Genomic DNA, 12,934 nt, shown 5'->3' with positions numbered 1-12,934 from the left:
CAACATTTTTACACTGCCACCAGAACAGAAAATTTCCTAAAAATTTCTGCTCTTCAGCGGATGTGTAAAAGTGCCTAATGAATAAGAGCAAGAAGATTATATACCCCACACTGCATTCCTCAAATTACTGTCCATGTACAAAGCGGTGCGCTGATTATCTTGAAATTTCATTAATAATTAAACACAGCTGCAATAAACCATTAAACTCCTCAAGTGACTGTTGATCTCAAGTATAACATCCTTAAGTCTAGACTTGTGGTTACCTTTAGAGCCCTGTGTAAACCATTGCCATAAGCACTGTAGAATGCCTCATCAAAGATCCTCTTTCTAGGTCAAAGAAAAGTTGATTCAAAGGATTGCCTTAAACCAGGACAGTTAACCTAATCAACAAAAAAACATCAGTAACATGCTACAAGATAATGCAAACTCTTTTATATCTTCCAACGAGTCTTCCAACAATGGAAACAGGCCATTCAACCCAACAATTCCATGTTACATACAAGCCTCCTGCTACCTCTGCATGTCCTAACCCTTCAATAAATCCTTCCTTGGAGACTTTTTCATTAATGTTGAATTACTTACCCTTAAATCTACTGCGGTGGAGAAATTCTTTTAGACGTACAGCATGTTAACAGGTCATTTCGGCCCACGAGTCCATGTCGCCCAATTTACACCCAATTAACTTGCACCCCTGTTACGCTTTAGAATGGTGAGAGGAAACTGAAGCCCCCAGGGAAAGCCCACACAGACATAGGGAAAATGTACAAACTCCTTACAGACAGTGTGGGAATCAGACCATGGTCCCAGTCACTAGCACTATAAAGGTGTTGTGCTAACCGTTACACCAACTGTGCCATTGGTTTACCAGACAAAAAGTTTACTAACTCGGTCTTAAGTGTCTCATTCCCCATCCTGAAGCTGTGACAGCAACTTCCCCCATGCTCCCTCAGCAGGGAACCATTTAGCTCTGCCAGAATTTTGTTTTGAAAATATCCCCTCTCATTATTCTGAATTCGAATTAATGCGAACCCAGTCGATTCATTGGATGGACCTGGTATCCCAGGAATCAGCCAGGGAATATTTGGCATTCCAGGAATCAGCCAGGTCAACATTTGCTATTCTCTTATTCCTATCTTAAATACAGAGACAAAACTTCTCACAATTTTCCAGGAGTAGTCTTGCTGTAGTTAACGAGCAATGAGCTAAGAGAACATAGCTATCTGCAGGAATTAAAACCTTTAGTATCTTCAGATGACAGCCTCATTCTTCTGAGTTAAACCTAATTTCTCAAAATAAAGGGAACTTACGAACTGTGATTCCAACCTGACCAAGTAAAATTCAAATCATTCCACTGATTGCTACTTTTGAGAACTTTTAAAACCGAAAATAATGGAATGTGATTTGAGGAGTGGCATGTAGACAATCCACATTCACAACATAAAGCCTTATCACCACTTCCAAGGAAATCCAAACACAAACTAATGGCAAGAAGTGGAAACTGTAATAAAACTGAAAATGCTGGAAACATTCAAAAGTTCAGATATATTGTCAGTGTACATACATGACATCACATACAACTCTTGAGCTTCTTTTTCCTGCGGGCCAGGCAGCATATTAGTAGTGCAAAAAAAAAACCGTACTCAATAAGACACGTGTACAAAAGAGAGAAATGTAAACAAAGAAATGCAAACAAACTGATTGTACAATATAGAAAATAAATATTCAATACTAAATTATGTGCAAAGTAAGAGTCCTTGAATGTCTCTCTGATTGAGTTTGTTGTTGAGGAGTCTGATGGTGGTTATGATGGTGTTTGTTGTTTAAGTGTCTGGTGAAAGGGTAGCAACTGTTCCTGAACCTGGCCAGGCAGCATCTATGGAGAGAGAAATTGGATTAGTATTCCCCATTCATTAGAACCCTTTCTATGAAACACTGGTCATTCAATTCTAATCCTTTATTCCAAAATGCTTCATTAATATTTCCTTAAATGAAAATGTTCACCACCTTCCCATAATTAGTCAAGGCCTTTTATTTGCCACCCTGTTGTTTGAGGAATTCATTTGAGTAGAATATCAGAGAACAAGATATGAAATTGAGTTTCCCTCACTGTTAAGAGTACATTATCCATAGTATCAGAAATATCTGCTTAATGAAAGGAATTTTTCTTCTGTGTTTCAATAGCAAAGGAACTGCATTTCAGACCATTTCACAATACAATCTATGTGCAAAAGTGTCAAATTCATGAATGCAAATAACATTTCATTCTTTTAAAAATACAGATTGAGATGCACTAGTTTGCAACAGTATAATTCACCTCAAATCAATGAGTCTTTAGTTATGGTGCAATTTACCTCACATCTCGGGGTTGTTCAATTAATTTGTCATTAACCAATAAATGCCAAGATATTGATAGATAGTAATGATCTTCTGTCGTGGTACACCACCGGCCTACTGCAGGGGGAAACCTCTGTACCTGCAGGAGTGTAAGGGGACAGGACGACACCTGGCTGGCTGTCAATCAGTTGGTCTGAATGGATCAAGCCCCACCCTGTTGGGTGTCAATCACCCTCCGGGATATAAGCCTGTGCTGGCCTCCCGAGCCTCACTCAGAGTTGCTGCAGCCACAGCCAGCCTGGCTCTGTGAAAGTCTTTGTGGATTAAAGCCTATTGTTCAGTCTTTACCTTGTGTGTGTCTGATTCTGTCTAACAGTGCACCACATCTTATGAACATTTTATTTAGATATACAGCACAATAACAGGTCCTTTTAGGCCTCGAACCCCATGCTCCCCATTTACATCCAATTGACCAACAATCCCCACTATGTTTTGAAGAGTGGGAGGAAATTGGAGTATCAGAAGGAAACCCACACAGACTCGGAGAGACTTGCAGACTTGCCTTAAAGTGATTAAATAATGTACATACAAGCCCAAAAGTGATTGAATCACTGTATTCCAATCAGTGATTGTGTGTTTATGACAGAGGAACCAGAAATAATTTGGGGATCTGCCGGAACACAATCCATTACTGTCAAAAACTTTCCGTTAAGTTTATGATATGCAATTATTTCATGGTTATTCATTCAAATAAAAAGGTATGCAATAATAACCTTAAAAAGAGAACATATTTCACTGAGAAAAATGTTACACTCCCTTTGGGGAAAGTCACTTTCAGGGTAAACCTTTCAACTATGTAAGTAAAGTACAAGTTATCAATTTTCAGCTTTTTGTGATATGTTTGGGGTTAAACTGGCTCAGGGAGACTGGAGGAGATTTGGGACGTATAAATATTCATGTTTATTCTTGATATCCAGTTCATTTCCAAATTGAATTCCCAAACTAAACAAAGTTGAAATTATGTGCAGCTGAAAACTCAATCTCACAAGGCCTGTTTATATAACCCACACAATAGATTTGATGAACAAAATCAATATGAAACCGATCTCAGCATTTCCATTCACCTGTCGTGAGCATGTTCCCTGGTCCTCTGAGTATCCATTGGACCGGATGCAGAGCAGAGATGTTGTTCAGAATGTGTCTCATGTCTTGCATCACTAATGCAATGCCTAGACATCCATCACTTGCATGGAAAAATAACATGCCTTGAGTGACAGAGATTTTGAGACCCTGCCCATGTCTAAGCTGCGGTTCAGGTGCCTGCTAGTCAAAATGATGGACAAATGTATCTCTCTGCTTTGCTTGAGAACCACTGCTTGTTTCTTAGCCTTCCACAGATGCCCAATTCTGGCTCTGTGTAATGAGATATCCACTGCTGTGTCTGTTATTTCGGCCTCAATTCTCCTGCACTGTCAAATGTGTGATTGCTGTTCAGGTCAACCACCTGAAGATTATGACAATGAGTGTGCTTCTGGGTTCAAAGGTGAAGTTGAAGATGGTCACTCTGCATTCTCCAAGTGTTACTGCTTGCACCTTGTGTTTGTCAGACTCCGAGGAACCCGACACAAAGGATTTAAATCGTTTCAGTTTGGAGTCCCAGGAAAACTGCAACTCTGCTTCACAGGCATATTGTTTCCCAAAGAGGTAAAACATTATGTGAGTTCATTGAAGCGACTAAAAAAAAATCTATCACCTTGTTCCATTAAGACATTCAGATGTTGATAAAAATGCATATAATGCATGAAATAACATGAGGTTTTTTTGTTACAGAACAAAATCTTCTTTATAATGACTGGTTTCCTGAATAATCATATAGCTTGTCAATTCATTGCCAGGAAGGCATCATGTTACAAGCCTTGCTGAAATTTAGCTGTCTCTCAATCCTCACATGTGGCTATTCTCCACTGAAACCAACATCCTCATTTCTCAGCAGAACATTTCAGTCAACAAACATTTTCTCTCACTAAAGATACAATGATATTTCTACTTTCTATAGTGAAACCTATCCATCCATCTTAGGAGAGTCTGTCTTCAAGTGTGAGATTTTTTATTTGTCTCACACTTTAAGTGTCTGCATGTTTTTAAGAACCATCATTTAAGATCATAAGATCAGTAGACATAGGAGCAGAAATAGGCTATTCAGCCCATCGAGCCTTCCATGCTATTCAGTCATAAGCTGAACCCTTTTCCCCACTCCGTCCCAATACCTGACCTTCTTTCCATAACCTTTGACACCCTAACTAATCAAGAATCTATCAATCTCTGCCTTAAATTCACCCAATGACTTAGCCTCCACAACCACCTGCAGCCACAAATTCCACAGATTCACCATCCTCTGACTAAACAAATTCCTCCTCATCTCTGTTCTAAGTGGACACATTTCAATACTGTCTTGTTCTAGACTCTCCTTTCTTTGGCTTGGCTTCGCGGACGAAGATTTATGGAGGGGGTAAAAGTCCACGTCAGCTGCAGGCTCGTTTGTGGCTGACAAGTCCGATGCGGGACAGGCAGACACGGTTGCAGCGGCTGCAGGGGAAAATTGGTTGGTTGGGGTTGGGTGTTGGGTTTTTCCTCCTTTGCTTTTTGACTCTCCTACCACCATATGAAACCTTCTTTCTTGCATTAGATTTCTAAAAGCTGAACATTTCTGATGAGCAATGAGAAAATGCCATTTCTTTTATTTTTAAGGTTCAGATCCCTGCTGGAGTTCAAGGTACGACTTCAAATTGGATGATATGTGTTCTCAAGACTTTCATTCCCTCTGCTCTGCAAAAGAAAATAACAAGGAAGTTGCACAAGAGCCTCAGCCATATTTGTAAAGAGCAAGAGCTTTCAAACATGACATGTAACCAATGTAGTCTGCAGGTAAATATGTGTGGAATAGACTTGTTGAAAATTTGTTGCTGTGCTAGCTAAGAGGCAAAAAAATATTCAAACTAGTATGATGACATTAAACCAGCAAGTCTTCAGTCTGATGGTCGTGCAATATATAAAAGTGCTGAAAAAACTCAGAGGGTAGTAAAGAGGAACTAACATTTTGGACCTGAGACTTTGGTCAAGGTACGATTGAAAAGCAGGCAAATATCTGATTTAAAAAAGTTTGCGGGAAACCAGACAGTGAAGACTCAGTGCTGCCCCAAAGGGTTTAACCATCCAGTCCAAATGCCAGCAGCTTTGTACAGATTTTAAAAGGGCTGTTAAAGAAAGCAATGGTGTTTAAAAGCAGAGGTCTGTGCCCAAGATGGTAGTGCATGTGCTGGGCAGCAGCCACAAGAGGGTTCAGATTCTGGGAAGCAGTGAACTGGTGCAAGGCACTGGAAAGGGGGAGAACCTTCCTCCCCCAGCTTCTCTGTAACCCTCAACCCCCCACACCCCGGTGAAAAGGATAAGCAGACAAGATGACCCTACAGGATGGGTCCACAGTGATGTACCAGTGAGGAGCTCAGCAACTGAGGAACTGGCAGTGGGTGACTTGCGATTGGGGGACTCACATGAGCTGCAGGCTGCCGGTGACCGGCTCATGGGAACCAGGTTTTAGAGCCAGGATTTGAGAGGGTGCTGAGAGTAAAAAAGGACTCCTGATTGACCTTTGGCGCTGAAGACTTCCTGATCGTGTAGGATGTTTATATCTGGAGCTCAGGTTCTCAATGGATCGAACAGGAGTTTGTGTAGGCAGCCTGCTCATGCTTGTATGTAAAGGTTTGTGTTTGTTTTATTGAACCATAAATAAAATGTTCAAGTGTGCTGTGAGGGACATGGGAATGATCCCTGGAATAGGTGTTTTTGTGTTGTAATTTAGAGGATCAGATTCCACATCAAGAGTGATCCACAACATCCACTTATCAATGTTCAATTTATGTGTCTGTTTGACATACACAGTGGATATTTACCATGCCAATAGAGCAGGGAATCAAGCCATTCATCTCGCCATTCGCCAGTGCTTTAATGTTCATCACAAGTTCAATCCTTCCCATTTGCTGTAATCTCTGGGTTCCAGTCCCATGATTGCAAATCTTTGTGTTCTTTAGATTTCAGATTTATTGTCAGAGAACATGCATGATCTCACATACAACTCTAAGATTTGTTTTATCCTGCAGGCCAGGCAAAATTATCATTTATTGATAGTGCAAAAAAATTATACACAATGTACACATGTAAACAAATAAAGAAATGTAAACATACTGTGCAATACAGAGAAAAAAACAAAAATCAATAAAGTGCAAAAGTATGAGTCCTTAAATGGATCCCTGATTGAGTTTATTGTTGAGGAGTCTGATGGTGGAGGGGTAGCAGCTGTTCCTGAACCTGGTGGTGTAAGGCTTGTGGCACCTATACCTCTTTGCTGATAGTAGCAGTGAGAATGAGAACAGAGCATGTACTGGGTGATGTGGTTCCTTGATGATTACTGCTGCTCTCCAACATCAACATTCACTGTAGATGTTCTCAAAAATAGGGAAGATTTTGCCTGTGATGTCCTCAACAGTGTCCATTACCTTTTGGAGAGCTTTCTGCTCAGGGATATTGATGACCCCATACCAGACCATGATAATAATTACATATTAATTAAAAGCAGGAGGTCATTCCGTCTGTTCAACATGCTCCACCATTCTTTAAGAAACCAAGGATGGTTCTGCACCATCTTGGCTGATCTGGCCATGGACTCGGTTCCACTGAACCATCTATCCCCATAACCCTTCATTTCCCTATTATTCAAAAATCTGTGTCTTAATTATATTTAATGAGGCAGGCTCTATTGCTTAATTGGAAGGGGATTCCACAGATTCACTAATCCCTGGGAGAAGCATCTCCTCCTCGTCTGTCATAAATCTTGAGGTTAAGCCCCGTGGTTTTAGCTTCATTGTATCTCTTCAGTGTCACAACCGTTATAGTATGGAGAGGTGAAAATGATCAGTATATCAAATGTCACCTGACCAGAGTCTTCTGCAAGTTGAGTCCATGCCAACTCTCAGACCCTCGGTTCCATTTTCCTATATTTTCCCTGTAATCATAGAACCATAGAAAAATACAGCACAGAAACAAGCCCTTCGCTACTTCTTGTCCATGCCGAAAAGATTTTCTCCCTAGTCCCACCGACCTACACTCCAGACCCCTCCAATCCATGTACCTGTTCAAATTCTTCTTACAAATTAAAATTAAGCCCACTTTCTCCTCTCGCTACTCTATCTTACATCCCATTCACCTCATCCACTTACATGGGGGCTAAATTATCATGACCAATTAAACTGTCAGCTAGGATTGCTTTGGGATGTGGGAGGAAACCAAGGAATGTCAAATAAGATCACAAGAAGAGCATGCTGACTCCACACTGCACTGGTTTTCTATAAAATCAACAAGTCAGAACAATGCCATTGGCTTCCAATTGGTACAGTCTCCAGCAGAGGGTTAGGGTTGGTTACTGACACTGAGGAAAAATTGGGCTTCAACAAAACACACCGGCAGTAACAATCAACTGCAACAAAGCTTTCATAACCGAGAACAATTCACTTATGCTGGAAGCGAGTTCACCTGAACTGCTTATTTCCCCCAATGGGACTAAAAGAAAGCAACCACATCATCTGCATTAACTTGACTAGAATCTCTCAGGTGAGCATGTGGAGCATATAACAAAATAAACATCATTGAGAATACTATTTTCACAGAAGAATTTTTTAATCAAAAATTGAATTAATTCATATCACTTGATTCTTGTGTGCCTAGTTAAGCTGTGGTTATCTTTCAGTGGTTGTCAATAATATGCTTGCGTATTCCTATGCAAGTTAACTTGGGTTGGATGGCCTTCTGACCTTCTCAGCTGGTGATCTAGTTTTCTGTAATTTACATTTCTGTATCTATGAAACCCATCACCACAGAGAGGAGTCATCCTTAACACAGACTATTCATCAAAAGATTTGGACAAATTCCTAATTCAACAGGGAATGGAGGAATACAGACTTGGCAGCAAAACAAGAGGAAGGTAAATGCTACGTTCAGTCTAAAGAATTAACTAATCTTGAGGTGCCAAAGGACATTGTCCAATTATCATTTGTATTCTCTCTATTTACTAAAGACCGATAAGAAGTATTGTGGATAATAAGAGTGTTCCAACCTCGGGACAGATTTGGAGAAAACCTCAAATCGCTAAAATTGCCTTTCGTTGAAGCAAATATCCTGTTGGCTGAACATTCATTGTTCTTATGGTGAGAACCTGTTCTGACCTCCTCTCCTGTTTGTGAAATGCTTGTCAACATACTGCATTGACAGACTTTCCTTGCTGTTTAATGAACTTTCTTTGATGGACTGCTGTCTTAAATGCAACAAGAAACAGATGTGCTAGATTTTAGCATTCAATGGATCAGTTCCATTTAGAATCAGTACTCTCCATATGAAAAGATGCTTTTTTTCCCCTGTTCTGCGAGACTTAAGCTGAAAAACTTCCTGTTCTTCCTGTGTTCCATCTGAGGTTCTGTGACATTCTTACTACAGATCCCGCAATGTCTCAATCACAGTCATAAATGATGCTATGGAAAGAAAAATAATAAAGTTGCAATTTTTTTTCTCAGATCCTGCATAGATCTTCATTTGACCTTAAGGATACTGGATCAGCTGTATCATAAATTCAAGACTTGTCTAAAATCTGCATTTACCCTGCCTATTGTCTAAAACATCTCAACAAATGGAAATTTGAAGGATCCAGAAGGTTCCTGCCCATTTATTCTTGTTCTCATCTCAGCAAAGGATTCATGAGAGCTCGAAGGGGGCATGAGAAGGCCTTGGCATGTAGGATTAAAGAGAATTCCAAGGCATTCTATGTGTATGTGAAGAACAGAGGATTGCAAGAAAGAAGGTGGGGCTGCTAAAGGATAAAGGAGCCAACATGTGCCTGAAGGTGGAGGAAGATGGAGAGGTCCTAAATGAATACTTTGCATCAGTATTCACAAGAAAAAAAGGACCTTGATCAGGGTGAGTTTGGAATAGAACAAGTGTGTGTGCTGGACAGTGTTGAGAGTAAGGAAGAGGAAGCATTGGATCTTAAAAACATTAAGATTGATAAGTCCCCATGGCCAGACAGGACATACCCTAGGTTGCTGTGGGAAGTGAGGGAAGAGATAACTGGGGCAGTAGCTAGGATCTTTGAGTCCTCTTTTGGCTGCAGAGGAGGTGCTGCAGGATTGGAGAATGACAAATATAGTCCCCTTGTTTAAAAAATGTGATAGGGAGAATCCTGTGAATTATAGATCAGTAAGTCTTATATCAGTGGTGTGAAAACTATTGGTGAGGATTCTCAAGGATAGGATGTATGAGCATTTGGAGAAGTACAATCTACTCGATCATCAGCATGGCTTTGTGAAGGGAAGGCCATGCCTCATGAGCCTTATTGAGTTTTTTGAGAAATTAACAAAAGAAATTGATGAAGGTAAGGTGGTATATGTGGTCTACATGGATTTTAATAAAGCATTTGCTAAGGTCCCCCATGAGAGACTCGTTCAGAAAGTCTTGAGAACCATGAAACCTTGGCTGTGTGAATAAAAAATTGGCTTGCAGATGGAAAACCAGAGAGTAGTAGTGGAAAGAAAGTATTCTTCTGGAGCTCAGTGACTAGTGGAGAACCATAAGGATCTGTCCTGGGACCCCTGCTCTTTGCGATTTTTATATGTGACCTGGATGAAGATGCGGAAGTATGGGTCAGTAAGTTTGTGGATGATATGATCGTTGTAGGAGTTGTGGATGGAGCTATAGGTTACAAAATGATATAGACAGGATGCAGAGTTGGGCAGTAAAATGGCAGATGAATTTCAATCTAAATGTGTGAAATGAGGCAATTTGGAAGGACAAACCAGAAGGCTGAGTACATGGTTAATGGTCAGTTACTTAGGAGTGTGGATGAACAGTGAGACCTTGTGGTCCAAATCCATTCATTCCTTAAGGTCACTGCACAGGTTGATAGGATATTTAAGAAAACCTATGGGATGCTGGACTTCATTAATATGGGCATTGAGTTCGAGAAGAGAGATCATGATGCAACTCTATAAATATCTGGTGAAACCACTCTTGGAGTATTGTGTTCATTTCTGGTCATCTCATTCCAGGAAGGATGTGGAAGCTTAGGAGAGGGTGCAGAGGAGATTTACCAGGATGTTACCTGGATTGGAAATTAAGTCTTATGAGGCAAGGATAGAAGAGTTGGGAAATTTTTCTTTGGAGCATAGAAGGATGAGAGGAAACTTAATAGAGGTCTACAACAGTGATTCTCAATCTTTTTCTTTCCACTCGCATACCACTTTAAATATTCCCTATGTCATAGGTGCTCTGCGATTAGTAAGGGATTGCTTAAGATGGTATGTGGATGGAAATAAAAAGTTTGAAAACCACTGTTTTAATCGTACCTAATTGATTCATTATGTGCATGGTTTCATAACTCCAAAGGAAATGAACCAATGACAATTTTTCTTAAGCAAAATATTTCAGTAACAATTGGGTCTGGAGCAGTGATTCTCAACCTTCCCTTCCCACTCACATACCACTTTAAGCAATCTCTTACTAATCACAGAGCTCCGATGGTATAGGGATTAATTAAAGTGGTGTGTGAGTGGAAAGAAAAATGTTGAGAACCACTGGTCTACAAGATTATGAAAGTCATAGATAGGGTGGTGTTTTCCAGGGCAGGATTAGCAAACACCAGAGGGCATGAGTTCAAAGTGAAAAGAGGAAAGTTTAGGGGGAGAAACCAGGGTAAAAGTTTTTACATGGAGAGTTGTGGGTGCCTGAAATGCCTTGCCAGAGGTGGTGGTGTAGACTGAAACATTGAGGACATTTAAGAGACTCTTAGACGGGCTCATGGGCGGAAATAAAATAGAGGGTTCTAGGGTAGGGACGGTTTAGTACTTTCTTTTAAGGAATATATGGGTCAGCACAACATTGAGGGCTGAAGGGCCTGTACTGTGTTCTATGTTCAAACACTGAAGGTAATTAACAGAGCCATCTATGGTGCCTCAGCTCTTAACCCTTTTCTTTCCACTCACATACCACTTTAAGTAATCCCTATGTCATTGATGCTCTGTGATTAGTAAGGGATTGCTTAAGGAGGTATGTGAGTGGGAAAGAAAGGAAAAATCACTGCTCTAGACCAAAATGTTACTGAAATATTTCGCTTGAGAAAAATTATCATTGGCCAATTTCCTTGGGAGTTAGGAAACTCTGCACATAACAAGTCAATTAGATATGACTAAAACAGTGTTTTTTAAACATTTTCTTTCCACCCATATACCACCTTATTAATCACATAATGCCTATGGCATAGGGAATACTTAAAGTGGCATGTGAGTGGAAAGAAAAAGGTTGAGATGAACTGCAGCTTGTCCATAGTTAATTCACTCCAGTGGCAATCTACCTGTTGTTTGAGAGGAAGTGATAAATACTATCAATTCAGACTTGAAGTTCTCAAATGAGAATCAACTAATTAATAATTAATTCAAAACTTGTGGAAATACTTCTCACCTGAAAAATAGGCAGTTGAAGATCTGGTTAAAATTTGAGCACCCAACTTTCAGATGTGTTTAATTGGGAACCCAACATTCAGCAATTCACCTGAAAGCTAGTTTTTTTTTAGCTTATCAATTCTCTTCAAGAATGGTTGACACTGATTATCAAAGTCAACAGTGAATGGCAGGAGAATGGGTCTGGACTCCACTGTCAAATCATCTTCTGAACTGCATTTGGAATGGTTATTTGGGAAAGACTCAGAAACTGAGGGTCAAAAGTCATGGGGAGTTTCCTGTTGCTGTTTAGCCAACAGGTAGGATTATAGAAAAGGATGAAAATAGAAACGAGGTTTTATCATCTACATATGGTCTTCTCTACATTTGGACGCAGACTGGGAGATTGCTTTGTTGATCACCTTGGCTTTGTCTGCTGCAATAGCATGGATTTCCAGTGGCCACCCATTTCAATTCCCCTCCCCATTCCCTTGCTGGTATGCCTGTCCATGGTCTCATGTACTGGTGGACTGAGACCCCACCCCATCAACTCTCACCTTTCCTCTCGCCTGGCTTCTTCTCCATATCCAATTACGGTTATATATCTTTACTTCCTATGCACGCTGCGAGACCTGCTGAGTTGCTCCAGCATTTCTGTGTTTTTACTTCTATCATCTTATCAATAAGGGAAGTCTCTGCTGTCAATTCCAAGCATTGTGAGGAGATCAAGTGGCCTTTATCAAACATGAATCACAGTTGGTCAAGTCACCTTGAGCCATTTACTCACCACCTGAATGCCATTCAATAGCAATATGGAATTCTGGGCTCCCATCTCTAGGGATATCTAAGAAATTACTTCACTGTTTCATCTCACCGCTGGATAAAAAGCTTAAAGTGTGCCTGAAAAACAAAAGCCAACAATGTGAATAATTATTTGCATTTGTTCTAATAGGAATTTGAAGGTTGAATTTCACTGTAGTCTGTGGGATGTGAAGGTCAAGATTTTCCATTTTCCTGATAAATGTGTTTCTTATATAAATTCCCATCTGTGCTTTGCACTGTTGCCA

The 12,934-nt window shown here is 40.2% G+C and overlaps 1 long non-coding RNA gene across 2 annotated transcripts in view; it reads right to left on the bottom strand.

The window, feature by feature from the left end:
* Positions 1 to 1,572: 1,572 nt before the first annotated feature.
* The window catches only part of LOC138741197 (uncharacterized), a 31,926-nt gene continuing 20,564 nt past the window's right edge, over positions 1,573 to 12,934 (bottom strand). For both annotated transcript variants that reach the window (XR_011343382.1, XR_011343381.1), the window contains exons 2-3: positions 12,655 to 12,767; positions 1,573 to 1,873 (exon numbers count right to left, since the gene is read on the bottom strand). This is a non-coding gene — a long non-coding RNA (uncharacterized lncRNA). The remainder of the gene's footprint in view (positions 1,874 to 12,654; positions 12,768 to 12,934) is intronic.

This window comes from Narcine bancroftii, chromosome 8 (assembly GCF_036971445.1).
Source record: "Narcine bancroftii isolate sNarBan1 chromosome 8, sNarBan1.hap1, whole genome shotgun sequence".
NCBI classification, from domain to species: domain Eukaryota; kingdom Metazoa; phylum Chordata; class Chondrichthyes; order Torpediniformes; family Narcinidae; genus Narcine; species Narcine bancroftii.
The sequence above is the reverse complement of the archived record's forward strand: the minus strand, read 5'-3'. Positions and strand labels throughout refer to the sequence as shown.